Source organism: Buteo buteo, chromosome 6, assembly GCF_964188355.1.
Source record: "Buteo buteo chromosome 6, bButBut1.hap1.1, whole genome shotgun sequence".
In the NCBI taxonomy this organism is placed as follows: domain Eukaryota; kingdom Metazoa; phylum Chordata; class Aves; order Accipitriformes; family Accipitridae; genus Buteo; species Buteo buteo.
The window spans coordinates 24,719,965-24,734,464 of record NC_134176.1 but is presented as its reverse complement, the minus strand read 5'-3'; the positions used below and the strand labels follow the sequence as shown (position 1 = coordinate 24,734,464).

The following is a 14,500-nucleotide window of genomic DNA, read 5'->3' as shown; positions in this document are numbered from 1 at the left end:
CGTTTGCTTTTTGGGAATTGTAGTGTGAAATTCTGTTTCCTGCTACAATTTTTTTCCTTCTGAATGTGTCAGGTTGTTAATTTATTTTCTGCATATTGTTATTTACAAGCTTTGAGTGCTCCTTGCTGGCTTGCTCTTGGGGCTCTGCTTGTGGAGCTGGCCTGTCAGCTTGGGATTCCTATTGCAGCTTGGGACTCCTATTTCTGTTCTCCTGCATAGGCTGGGTCATACATACTACTCCCAGATTGGTATTTCTGGAGATGTTGGGTGGACTGCCCACTACTAACTAATCTACAGGTATTTGTGTGCTGAGCTGCATGCTATGGGTTGTTATCATGGAGCTGTATTCCTGTTATTGTGGATCCAGAAGGATTTGATCTGGTGGATCTTCTCCCCTATCAAATTCATACACTCTGCCTGCGCCTGACTGTTCCTTATGCTGTATTTTGGGGGGAGCCATTTCTGAATATATTCTTATTCTCCTAAATGTGGGCTCAAAGCTGCTCTTGAGACCAAACTTGCTTGCTCTGCCAGGAAGCAGTTTCATGAGCAAACCTCCAAGTGTGTTTTCCTGAGAGCCTCCTAGGTGTCGGCAGGGTCGCAGGCAGCTTTCGTGAGGACCATTGGCACTAGTCAGGGCAGCGCTCTGGGGCGGGAGTTAGGGTGTGCTATGACTGACTGCTGGTGGGGCTGCTGCACGGCATGAAATCTCCTAAGTGAGAGGGGCACAAGCCATTAACTGAGGACACTGGTCTGTAGTTCTGTAGCCCTCGCCATTGATAAACATTGCCTGACTTTTTTCCAGCTTGCGTTTTCTTTTTTTTCTGTGCTGAGATTTATCTAATAATTTCTGGTTTTACTTTCTTTAACTGTTAATTCACAATGTAACAGAAGTCTTTGGTTCCTGAGTCCTAGTTTGCCCTTCTGATTAATACAGCTGCTAAACACAGAAGTTAGTACAGCTGCTTCTGAAAGGTTTGTGGGGAATTTCTGTTGCTGTATGCTGCCTGAAGAGAAAAGGAAAGTCCCTGCTTTGTGCTAGCCATGCAGGAAAGCAAAGGGGAGTGTGAATGCAGGAGAAAGGGGCGACTTGGGAGGAAAACCCTAGCTTTCACATCACAGGTTGCTGTGAAGTTGTGGGGAAAATGCAAGAGATTAGAAAAGATCAGGGTATTTCTTCATTACAGGGAGAGGGCAAAGTTTTAAACTCATTACTGTTCTGGTTTTGGTGATCTGACTTAGAAACGCTGGGTGAAGTAAGTGTACATTTCCCCCAGGTTCTTGTGCCCCTTATCTCCTCGTCCCAGGTAAACTTATCAAATTCACTGCATATTTTAAAGCAAGAATTCAAGATTGTAATAATTTATTCCTCTATGGTGCACAGTGTTCTGAAGTGTTTTACAAGGCATTTATGCAGGAGTCATCTTTTCATACCTGAAAGACCATCACCACCAAGTGGAAAGAACACACTGTGCACTACAGTGGTATGGAGGGAGAAGAAGCTTTTGTTCACTGTAAATGCTTGAGGACCTTTGTGTTTAAACAGAAGTGCAGAACCCCTCTCCTGTAACATCACAGTGCTCTCTAGCACTGCGTGGAGCTGATTTGTGGCACCTTCTCAGAAGGAGGGGTGCCTCTCCTGACTCACCTGAGTCTTGTCCTGCTGATACATACACTATCTTTAGAGCTCTCCTGTTTGACTCACCCTTTGTCCCCTGAAAATTTTTACTCTCTTAAAAGGTAATGATGAAATAGAGTCTTTCCTAATTTTAAGGATGCTTGTAATTTGTTTTCAGTGATCAATGATTGGGAATGATGATGGAATTGATCTTAGTTTGAGCGAGCAGGTTTTGTCTCATGGTCATCTTCCTGAAGATGGACAGACTGTCATGTCACGTTTCCCCCAATTCTGTTGTTGCTGCTTTTCTCCTCTTTGGTGGTCTGGAACAGGAAACTTCTCTGTTCAGCGTGTTGCACACACTCTGGCAGTAAGCAGGTACTTCCTGGTGTGATAAGAATACAGAACCCTAGCAATCTTGTGTAACTGTCAGGTGGGTAGGTGAAGGTTGGAAAGCAATATGGGAGCCCCCTATGAGCTGCTTTGTACTTCGCTATGTGGGAAGTCAGGTGCCAACCAAAGGCCTAGAAGATGACAGGGCTTCTTTTACGTCCTCTCTGACAAGAACCTGTGCAGACCTATGCTCTCCAGTACAGCAGAGCACTGGGACAGAGCATGGAGGTATCGTCTGTGCTGGGGCAGGTGCGTGATGTAAGAGCTGTAACTCGAGCTTGTTAGCAGGCAGAAGAGGAACAATGTATGCTGCCCAAAGATGTAAAACTGGTTTGAGTCAAAACTGAGTAGTTTCCTATTTTTGAATTGACTCTACTTTCTAGTTCTAAATGGTGTTCCTGAAGAAAATGCATTGTTGACTGTGGTGGGACTGTTTTCTGCTGTTTCATTCCACTGCCATGCAGTGTCTCTGTCCAGCTGTGTCTCTTGAAAGATCCTCTGATCATGAAGAAGCATTAGGAAAAATAGAACAGGGATATGACTTAACAAAAATGCTGTTTCTTGTCATCAATCTTGCATCAGATGCACCCAGATTACTTCAACTGTCTCTCCTTGGTTTTTTTGCATTGGCTAACAGAATTTGTTTGCCTTAAGAAAAAAAATAAAGTAGTAAAAATAAAAGCATATTTATTCCATTTTAACTTTGCAGTTTTACAAGGCAATATGAATAAGAAGAATCAAAAGAATGAAATCAACCTTCTCATATATCCATTCCCTCTTAAGTCAGTGGCCTTTCTCATGAAACAGGTCTAACTGAGCTACATCTTTTGAGGACTGCAGCCAAACTGCAGTCCAGGGGGAGTCAGAGAAAGTTTTTGTAATTCACTTTGCTGATGGTTAAGCAGTTTTAGCATTTGGGCCAGTGTATTTGTCTGGTGCTTGGCTACATTTAGGGACATACAAAGTTGGGCTGGAAATCTCAAGGGAACTTGCTTTTCCCCCTCATGCTGCTGTTCTAAATAATTTCAGGGTCTTTTCAGTAATGTGTGTGAGAATACATTTGAAGATGTTAGGTATGGCATATCCCATATATATCATTTTGGTGTGTGTATATATAGCAGCACAGCTGAGCCCTGTCCGCATCATGTGTGGATGTGCCAGGGATGGAAGGGTTAGGCCTGGGAGAGGAGCAGGAGCACTTCCATTGCAGAAAAGATATAAAGATGCTTGGCTGCCCCTGCCTCCAGCTGGGAGCTGAGGTAGGTCTCAATGGCAGGGACTCATGGGGCTTCCCTAGTGCCACCTTCACCCAGAGGCCAGGCATTACAAACTCTCGCTCTTCCAGATTGTGGTGTCCAAGTGACAACCATCCATGAAGATCAATTCTGAAAGCTTTATTTGTCTTTGCTTTCTCTCCTGCCTCGGGTGTCTTTGGCTGGCAGGCTCAGGTAGCTTACCTTTATGACAGTGTGGGACGAAACAGATTGTAGCAGGAGCTGCGTGTGACGCTCCAGTGAGCTGTCAGTGTTTAACAGTGATTAGCTTTTTTAAGGACCCTTTTTTTTTTCTGCTGGGGATTTTAATTTTTCCCTCTCGTTGCTTTGCTTCATATTGATTTAAAGGAAAAAAAGGAACTAAAGCCCTTTTTGGTAATAGAATATTGATGAGAAGGCTGGGGAAAGAGAGAGAGGTGGTGGAAGTCTTTGTTCCTGTTCGACAAAAGATGGAGAACATGGGGGAAGAAATGTGAATGTGTATGGGGAGGAGGGAGGGAGGAGAGAAGAAAGAGTTATTTAAAATCACAGCTAGGAAATCACTCTTCCAGTCTATGTGGCCGCAGTGAGATCAATTTTCAATTTCAGTTTCCCTGCCTTTTGTGTTTCGAGACACTTGCATGCCGCTGGAGATGGGGGATCTGCCAGCAACTGTTTGTTTAAAACAAATTGTCGGTCGGTATTTTTTTCAGATGAACTGTTTCCTGGATCAATTTAACATGCTGTAAGGAGAAGGAGGGGAGAGCCACGAGGCCCTGCTCTCCTCAAGAGTTGCATTTACACCAGCGCAACTCTGGCTACGTCTGTGGTTTTACTTCTCAGCTCAGTGAGGTGTGAGGAGTGAATTGAGCAGGCCCTTGTTTCATAGATCCATTTAGTGTCACATGAGGTGTTGAGTGTGAAAGAGTAAATGCGCCAGATGCAGTTGAATGGCTTGATTTTAAGCCACCATGTAGCGTCAGTGCTTCATATCTCTGTAGGATCTTGGATTAACAATAGACCAGCTCTTTTATCTGTAGTTTAGCGTATGGCAATAGAGGATTAACTGCTATTGATAATCAAACCTGTGGACCAAAGTCTCTGCTGTGTAAATCAGTGTTGTTCATTTCATCGAGCACATATAGATGAAGATTTGGCTCAGAAAGTTTAAATCATTGCTTGACACAAATGTTATTATATTTGCTGCTTCTTCAAACCAATGATGTATTTGAAAAGCAAAAAAGGTCCCTTTCCCACTCTGATAAATTTCTACAGAAACTTTGCTATTAAAAAAAAATCAGTTTGTGTTGAAATTTGGAGAATAAGGGATAACCATTTGCCCTCCTGACCAATGAAATCTGTTTGTTTTGTTACTTTAAACTGATACAAATCTGAAACCCACAGAAAAAAAAAAGGAAAAACTGCAATTTGCCCAACGCAATATGGAGAGGTACATTTGAAGGAGGCTGAGTTTACAACACAAAATTATAGATTCTAACATTTTATTCCTTTCAGTACCTTTAATGAAGACTGTACTTGAAACTAATTGGTTGGGGATGTTGTCTTGGAATAAAATGACTGAATATTTTTAGGTCAATATTCAGATTTTCGTGTACAGGGTGGGCAAGTAGTTCCTCCTAATAGTCATGGTAATTGCCAGCGCAAGTCACTTCTAAGCTATCCAACTGTCTTTTGCACACGGAGCTGTAATAATTCTGTAGGGGCAATTCTGAAAACTTGGGTCTGTAATTTCAGACACGAAAGTCAGAGTTGTACCCTGAAAAAAATATTGCTATTGGTTTATGTAATCCCATTTTCAAGATAAATTTAAGCAAGAAGCAATAAAAACATCTCATGATTAATGTTTCTATAAATCAGTCCCTTCAGCCTATTCATCCTTCGCATCTCTCATCTCTGAACTCTCGCTTTTGACATCAGATTATCTAATTGGCACATACTTAATGATTGTGTTGCACGCGTGTGAAACTCGTGACTGTGTATGGAGGGCTGCCTGTGTCCTGCAGGGCTGCCGTGTTTGTGGACACAGAGTAGGACTGAGTCTTTAGCCAGTGTGAGAGCTCCCTGGGGCAGGGGGTGCTGGAGGCAGCACAGCAGCTCTGTGTCCCCTGGCAGTGCCTGGGAAAGCCAGGCTGGCCACTGCTGGGGCTGAATTCGGCACATATGGGGAGACTAAGTGAGCTACTGCCACAACAGGCTGGCCCTTGTCTGGCAGCCATGAGAGCAGTGGGCTGTCTTTGCAGGGCTCATGCCTATCTCTTCATCCTTTCCCTTGCGCCCTTGGGCAGGAACTGCTCAACTCCTTTGAATTTCCATTTTCTCTGTAGTGGTAAGAAGACTTAGGTTGGTTTCTGTTACCACTCTCCGTGGGTCGCAGGGAGATTGGTCAGTCTTTTTGTGCCTATTATCAGAAACAGTCCAGATGTCCCAAAAACATTACTGAGAGTCTAAGCTGTCTGGGAGAAAAGACCATCTTTTTGCTCCTCTTTGACTGGTGCCTAGCCTGACAGGGTACAGGCCCAAAAGTATGATAAATGACATGTTTTCCCCATCCTTTTGTTTTTAATTTCCAGTAGATGTTGGTGAATTCTTGATGAAAATTCATTTAGCATCTGCCACGGGCCAGGTACAGGTTCTGCAAATCCAATTATTTGCATCTCTGTCAACATATGTCAGTCTTTATTTATACCTCCTCCTGATGTTTTGAGTTCAGTGGTACGTGTGTTCCTGGCGGTGTGACACTACCCTAAGCATTCCCTTTCTGCTCTAGTCTGAGGTGCCCACAGAGCTCTTCTGGTGTGCTTGTCAGTGCTATGCAAGAGTAAAAGGAGAAAGAAATACAGTTTATGTCAGTCATAGACAGATAACAAAAGAAGGTGGAATACTTTGCATGGAGTTTAGGGAGGTGATAATAGACAGGATAGTAAGAAACTTCTAAAGATGTTAGGAGTAAAATCTTACCTCCACTGACCTCAATAATAAAAATTTCTCTGATTTCACTAGTTTGGGGATTTTATCCAACCAGTATGAAAGGACATAGGTGAAGTACTCAAGACTTGCATTTTGGAGTTTAGTTTTTGACAAGTTTGTGATAAATGTGATGGAGAGAGGATCTGTAGTTCTGTGAAGACCACCTTTCTTTCTATAATATGTGATCAACTTGGCCAAAGATGCCCAAATACCTGCAGCTGTTTTAACTGCTTTGGTGTCTTAACCTTCTGCTATCTCTGAGCTGCTTTTGGCTGTGTGCCTTCTCCCCAGCCAGTGAGGGTGTTCTTGTCTGATTAGGGAGAAAAGATGTTCGACACGGTTGAACTGTTCCTTGTTTGAGATTGTCCTTTGTCCATGATAACTTGCAAGCTCTGGCTGCCCCCTGTTCATTTCTTTCTCTCCCCTTTTCTTACATTCTTATCTCTCTCTTGTGTTAACTTCCTTAGGATAAAGTGACTCCAGTGCTGCATTTGAGGGCAAAGTTTTGCCAGGGGAGCTGCTCAACTAGTTAAAACTGGTGCTGGGTATGAGCTTAGCCAGTATATGGTTTGCTGTTGGGATCTTTTCAGGTCTTTGTGCTGAGGAGCAATGCATTTTTGGTCAGCAGCTAGATAAAGAACCTCTGAGAAGAGATGATGATTCAGAGGAATGGTTTGAGTTACTTCATGCCAGAAGTTTGCTAAGAAATCAGTGATAGTTTGGGGAGTTAATAATTCTGGACTTGCTCAGCCACCTGTGAGAAATCACTGAGGTTTGGATCATAGAGGAGCTCACAAGGTCTGAGCTCCAAAACATTCTTCTGAGATTGACAAAGTGATGAGATATGAAAGTTTCCCTGGGACATACAGCCTGTTATATTGCATCAGAAACAGCATGGATGGTAAAGATGCAGCTGAGACTGAGCTCATGTATCCCACCACTGGTCCTACTATTGGCTTGGAGCTTTGGATGGGTCACTTTGGGCAATGTTTCCAGTAGCAGTCACTGATTGCATTTGGGCATGTTGTGGTTTTGGCCTTCAGCTCAAGACATATTTGGCACTGTTCCCTGCACATTGTCCGCCCCCCCCAATACATTGAGCACCAGCAGTTGTCAGTGAAGTCGACAGAACACAACAAATTGGCATCAGAAATTGCCTGAGCGAGTAGGGATATACCTGACAGCAGTAGGTATTGTACCTACATGGAGGAGCTGTGTAAGCCATTTGCAAGGGAGGATCATTTTAAGAGTAAATCTGTGAGTAGAGGAGATAATCACATTGCCAGTGAGTTTTATTGTTATTTCAGTTGATCACTGTTCATAACGAGGATGAATTAATGAAGGGAAAACAAGCCACTGTACAGAAAATGCATCATGCTGGTATGCACTGTCTTCTCTGTGTGTATTTCTGCAGCGTCCTGCTTTCTGTTTTGGTTACATGTTCTTTGGAACAAGAACTGTCTTTATATGTTGTTTGTGCGATGCCTGGCTTGTAGCTGTGTGCCTTGGTAATGCCAAAAATAGGAAAGGTGGCTGAGTATACACTGCCACCATGGACACAGCCAGGTGTGTATTGGCTGTACGGTGTGAGCATCTCTGTAGTCAGAGTGGTCAGTTTTTGTCTAAATAATGGGGTAAAGGCTCTGGGAGGGGAAAGACCCGAGCTGACAGGGTCCTCTCTTTTACCACGTTGTTTCTTTAGGGACATGAGGCACTTAAGTGAGAAATTTAGCACGTAGTTGGTCTGCTGTTCCCATGTCTCGTTCTCACTGTCAGCATGGTGCTGGCTGAGAGCCTGGCTGTTCCTCTCACCTTATTTTTTTTTTTCTCCTTGCTGAGCTTACTCATTCTCTTGGTCCTATTTTAAGGAAGTAGTGGCTTGCAGGGAACATCGGTCCCTCACTCAGAGACTTTCGCTTTGTGACACCAGTGACAGCTCCAAGTTGGCAGGCAGAGGGGAGGGCTTCTCTGCTGTGACCTTCAAAATGGCCAGCTGCAGCGGGTATGATATATTTCTCCCCTTCCAGTGGCTGCTCACCTCCCTCCCGTGCTCTCCCTTAACCTACTGTGGTTTGAGAGGTGAGAGCTGAGGCTGCTCCTTGCTGTGGGAGTCTCTGGAGAGCAGCGCTGAGGCGGAACCGCCGAGCCTGAGCTGGGAAGAAAATGAAGTGAGGGAGTGGAGTTACAGCCTGCAAAGCAGGCACCACTGCTGCCGTTTGCTTGCTGGAAAGTAAATAAAGGAGAAAAACAAGGGCAATTGCTTTATGAAAGAGGATGGGAGGGAGAGGGACAGACAGAGAAAATAAAGAATGGGCAGAGAAGGTGAAACTGAGATAGGGTGGGAGGGCAGAGAAAAGGTGAAGAAAATGGGAATGAGAGGGAGCATCAGCTCCTTTCTGAGAGACAAGAAACAAGGAAATTTTCAAGAGCTCTTCCAATGGCTATCAGGGCAAATCTGTTGTTGTCCTATTTATTCAGTAGCCATTTTTCTCTCTCCCAAAGATGCCCTTTTGATCCTGCATACCTGGGATAAATCCACGCTAGCAGCTGCTTAAGATCTCTTACCACCATGGGCTGCTACTGCAGTACAGTAGGTTCGGTAGAAAACTTGATGATGATGATAAGATCCAGTTACGAGAGTCAGCAACTGATGTTCTGATTTGACTAAGTGGGAAAAGTGTGGCAATTTTGTGTCATCATGGTTCAGCCTTTTCTTGATGGCTATTTTCTAGGAAGTATCAGGGAGTTCCATCTTAAGTCAGCTCCTGCCTTTAGTCCTTGCATTATCACCATTTGCTCTACAGACAAGAAGTACATTTTCCTTAGAACTGGACTGTGGAGCTAAAAGACTGGTCAACTAAAAGCATTTTCATCTCATGCATCTTGTAGCAGAAAAAGGGCAGATGAATGCACACGGGTCAGCTCTTCTGTGTGATGGCCCCCAGAAAAGGGCCATAAATTTTCTCTTGACTATCATGTGCTATCCAGCTGGCTTTGTATTTCTGTGTGCGTGGCTCAGCTGGACATATTTAACCTCTGTGCTCCTTTTTTGGATGAACAGTTACTTATGTTCTGATTCCCACTTCCCTGCTTCTGTGCTTGTGAAAAGGTGGATTATCGTATCTTAAACTGTGGACTGATTAATTCTGTTTCTTCATAAAATGGTCAAATATGAGTTGCACAATAAGTTCACACCTACAATGTCATTTTGACAGGTTAAATCCCATAGACATTGCTGTGTTATTTCAAAATGTTGGGCGGAGTGCAGGAAATGGTAGGTGTCCTAAGAAAATGGATGGTCTCTGTAGATCAGTCATTAATGAGGACTTGAGCACTCTTGAACTTTGTTCCTAGTTTCTCCACAGACTTGCTGTCAGACCTCAGACCAGAAATAGTCCGTGACTTTGAATATTTAGTTTGGGCTTGATCTTTGGTTCCTGCATGACTAATTCTTTTTTGATTGTTGAGAGTGCTGTGAAAATTGGGTCCCAGGTGTCTTACATTGGCCAATTCTAAAACAAAGCATCTAAAGTAAGCCTTACATGGGAAAATTTGGTTGAAGGCACTGTGCTTAGTTTCCTTATTTGTTCAGTGAAAAGAAGGGCTTTCAGCTGAATTAATTGTTTTTCAGATGTCTTAAGGAGCCTAGTTAGATTGGGACAGACATAGCTGTTTACTGTTACAACTGGATGCATTGTTTAATGTGACAAGAAATCTGGATGTGGCTCATGGAGGGGAGATAAGGCTTTACTCTCACAAGATGGCAGTGAGACTGCAAAAGATCATCGAAGAGTGAAAAAGGCATAGATTCACTGGTATATAAAGGTCAAGCAAGTGGAAAATAATGTCTAATAACCAACGCAAGCAGCACCACCTCTTCCTCCAACAGAAAGGGACCTGTGCAAACTAGTGCCTGATAGGAGGTGGGAAATAGATTTGGTTCCTGTTTTTTTGGATCGTGACCCTTCATGTGCATGTCTGTTTCCTTGGGAATGGCAGCAGAAAGTACATGTCAGCAAGTCTGTTTCTTTGCTCTCCATGAGAATTGCAAGTTAAAATATCTATTTTTTTTTAGTTATGTGTCTCATCTGCTGACAATCAAGGAATCATGGTGTTGTCTCGGGACTTTTCAGATCTTTATTTTCTACCTGCGTGATTCTGCATAGAGCAGCAGTGCTTGATGGCATAGTGAAAATTGTGTTAACGGTTTTTTAAATCTCTCATTGTTTGTCTTGACTGCTGACTTAGTTCTGTGATCTTCTGTTGCCATCACTAGTGTTCTGTATTATGGTTACTTCTCTCTTCCACCTTGATACTGAGACATACTGGAGAATTAAAAATAGACTTACCAAATTTCATAAAAGAATACTGACTTAGAGAACAGACCATCATAATACAGACCTAGAATGGTAACAGAGCAGTAGTTGGCAGAAGGCATGAGAGCAAGTGAGCAAAAAGTGGATTTCAGAGAAAAAATATTCTTCTTTCTGATGAAAGGAAGTATTTTAAAGTGGGATCAATTACCTGCTATTTTCTTTTCTCCCCCCCCCCTTTTTTTTTTTATTTCCTGGCACTGCTACTGTGGGTAAAACTGTCACTGAGCAAGGGAGAGCAGGAGGGTAGAGTCTGTGCTTCTCTGAGTGACTTGCTAAGCCTCTTAATGCATTTATTCCTCACCTCATGGTCATTAATGCATTCATTATTTGGACAGGAGGATAGGTGCCCAGACATTCCTCTAGTCAGTTATTCCTTTTTTTATCTGGAAGAAAGCGTTTTGTTAAAAACCATTCTCTGGTGTAGGGGGAGGCCTGGGACAAACAAGAGATCTGAGCTGGGGCAGGGGGTGCAAGGTGAGGAGAGGAGGATAAGAAAGGCATCCATCGCCCAGCAGATGCACCAATTAGCTTTTCTTTGCTAAGAAGGAAGGCGACCTCTGATAGCTGCCCTGTATTCTTCTTGTGAGAATGGACTTTTTTTCATGACTTGCTTGTCAGATAAAATGAACGTGTATGTGTGTGGGGGGAGAGGCTGAAATTAATTACTCAGTAAATGAAGCATATGGAAGCTTGTCTTGATGTTACAGTGGTTGTGAATTAGTGCAGAAAAAACAGTGGAAAAGCAAACAGCGGAACACTATTTGGATCAGAGCTAGCTGTGTACTGGCTTGTTAATGTCCCCCCACACCCAAACCTACTTTCTCAGGTATATTGAGGGTCTCCTAATTACACTTGCATTTTCTCTTTGCTCCCCTTGGGATTCATAAGATAAAGATAGGGTATGACAGTCCAGATCATCATTGCTGTTTCCACTGGTAGTCTCCCAGTTGGGTGAGAGGTGCCCCAACATAAATGGCACAATAGAGAATTTAGGGTAAATGCTCAGCTTCACAGCTGTGCAGAAAGAAAAAATTGCCAGCAATGTTGATGACATTGTTATTGTAACATACACTTACTAAAACCATCTCAGCATCTCTTCTGTCTCAAAAGGGAGCTTGAGTTAAATACAGGATAGTAAAAGCTTAGCTTTTTCCTGTTGGAGCAAATGTCAGAGCTGTCAGTGATTTCAGGGAAGTAGAATGGGGGCTAATGGGATAAAGATTATTAGAGTTCATTTCTGAGAGCTCCTTGGCAGCTGTGGGCCACCTGAAATCCTTGTCTACTTTAATGCAAGTTGTATAGTCTTAGCACAACTGAGGGCTTGAATGTTGCACCTGGAGCGACTGTTTGTCCCAATTAGAAAGACTCTTAACTAACGTAAGTCTGCTGAGGTCTTGAGTTAACATTATGCATTGGCAGGTCTTAGCAAAATTTCCTTAACAGAAGCATTTTGTCCCCACTGAGCAGAATTAATGTCTCTGTTAAACAGTAGTTATTGCCATTAAGTGTTGCTGGCTTAAATAAGTTCCTTGTGGAATCCAGTAGGTAAACATGCTTCCTTGGGGAAGCATGTCCCAGTTAAGTGGATTACAGAGCAAATTATATCCAGTCTAATGCAGCAGTGAACCTGAAGTAGCTTCTGCTGATGCGTTTACAGGGTTTCAGCATCATGTCTTCTGAACCAAAAAGTCACGAGCTACACTGATACAGCGGAGACTGTTTTAGTCAAAGGTGTCAGCAGTTGTGAAGCAGTCACAGAAGTAAACTTTGGTATGTGGATTGTTAAAACAAATCCTGATGCATCTCTTGGATTTTGTGTAATCTAAGGCCATACCCTGTTCTGATCATAAATTTTGACATTCCAGAATCGAGGGCTTTGCTGTTACTGAGTCTTGAAAAATACATCTGTCAAAAGCCAAGGCAAAACCAATTTTCACATACAACATCCAATAAGGTACTGGAGGCAGGAAGTCTTCAGATACTTGCTTTCAGCCTGGATGTAAAACTGAGCTCTCTGACTTAAACATCACTGCATCTTTAATGGAAATTATTTGCTTTTCTGTCCTGGCCAAAACTGCACCTCTAGCACCAACCTGTCTCAGTGCTTCTCTGCCCTTGTTCTCCAGTCTATGCAGAACCCTTCTCTGCTGTGCTCTGAGCTGAGCAGCTCCTGTGTCTCACAGCAGGTGGAAAACATACTCAGTCATATCAAAGCTTTATACCAGTTTCAAAATGCCTCAGAATCCACCAGAGTAGAAGGAGCTACAGAAATACAAATCATCCTTTTTCCTCAGCATCTGTGTTAGATTGAGCAGAACGTACCATTCACAGCTTCTAGAGTTCAGAGTGTACACTTGGGCTCTAAAGGCTAGAGAGTCAGTGTCACCTCATCGACTGCCTGCAGGATGATCCTGCATTCAAACTTTGTCACCTTCCTTCCTTTACTAACATATTTTTGGGTGGAAGGGAGGGAATGGCAAGTTCCTCAACACACTCACTGTCTTATGGCTTTACTTTGACTTTGCTTCTGACCACGGGGGGAAATCATGTGTGAACCTCTGAAACATCCAAACTTCTGCTATGGGAAAATGTAAGGGAAATGTGCGTGTGTTGTGGGGAGGAAGTGGAGGAGAGAAGCTGAGCTTCCTCAAACTTCAAAACTGGCCAAATTTCTTGTCTTGGAATCCCAGGTGGTGGGAATGAGGTTGTAAAGTTGGGGGGGAAGGGAGGGGGGAGGCTGGCTCTGCAGGTTTACAGATCTTCTGTGGATAGGATGCCTTTCAGTAAGCCAGTACGAGGAACTCAAATATTAAATAAATATTAGGCTAAGAGCCACTCCTTTTTAAAAGCTACTCAGTCCCGGTCTCTTGCAGTATAATTTACGTGCCATCCAGTACAGGGAGCCCTGGCTTCAGCAAGTGGTTTTTCATGGCATTGCTGCCTCTGCACACACAACTGTCTAGATGAGGCAAGGCTGTCCTGGCTGCATGGAGTGGTGTCCTGCGGGGCATTGGTGATTCATTTCCTGGGGTGCAGACAGAGTGGTATTTCTTGTCATTCAACCACATTACCTTTGGGGAAAAAGTTCCTTCTGTGTGATGGTGTTTAAAATTGCAAGCTCCCAGCATGTATAGAGGGAGTTCTGTAGGTGGCAATAGAAACACTAACCAGGGTTGTCTAGTTCCTTATCACCTGGTTACCAGCTCTGCCACTGCTAGAGGAAGAGATGCTTCTCTGCTCTGTGACTAAGGTTCCTCATCTCTGCAATGGGCATAATAATACTGGCTGACCTGCCACAGGAGGCGGGAGAATCTATACCAGATTTTGAAGCAAGTAAGTGTGAAACATTGCGAGTTGTCTGGAAATACTCCATTTGATTCAAGACGTACAACATCGAGCTGCATATCTTTAGATGATGACTGCTCAGAAATTAAATGGAGTGTGATACACTGCTGTGAGATGATAAATGCCAGGAATTCAGCCCTGAGTAGGTGAGGACAGGTGGATGAAAGTGGGATAAAGTTGCTGATAAAAGCTATGTTATCTCTGGAAGCCTTGGTGGGCAAGGTTATCAGAGGAATATGAGTGAATATATTAATCTGTAGCTGGAGGACAATAACAGGGGCAAGGGAGGGGAAGGGGTCTCCCACTTAGAGGAAGCTAAAATACACCATATTCTAGAATAAACTGGTGGATAACAGGTTCCTGATCTACTTGAAACTGGTGTGGGAAGGGGCCACTCCTGCAGCACTGGAATTAGTGTCCCAGCTGCTGTCTCAAACTCTGCACACAATTCCTTCCTCAAAGTCCCAGCCCCTTTGTGAAAGCCCTGGTTATTCAGCATTGGTTTCAGCTGTAAATTCCCATAGCAT

The 14,500-nt window shown here is 43.4% G+C and overlaps 1 protein-coding gene across 20 annotated transcripts in view; it reads left to right on the top strand.

Moving 5' to 3' along the window:
- Nucleotides 1-14,500, top strand: part of NRXN3 (neurexin 3) — a 1,032,385-nt gene that overhangs the window by 171,383 nt on the left and 846,502 nt on the right. The gene's annotated exons all lie outside the window — the stretch shown is intronic.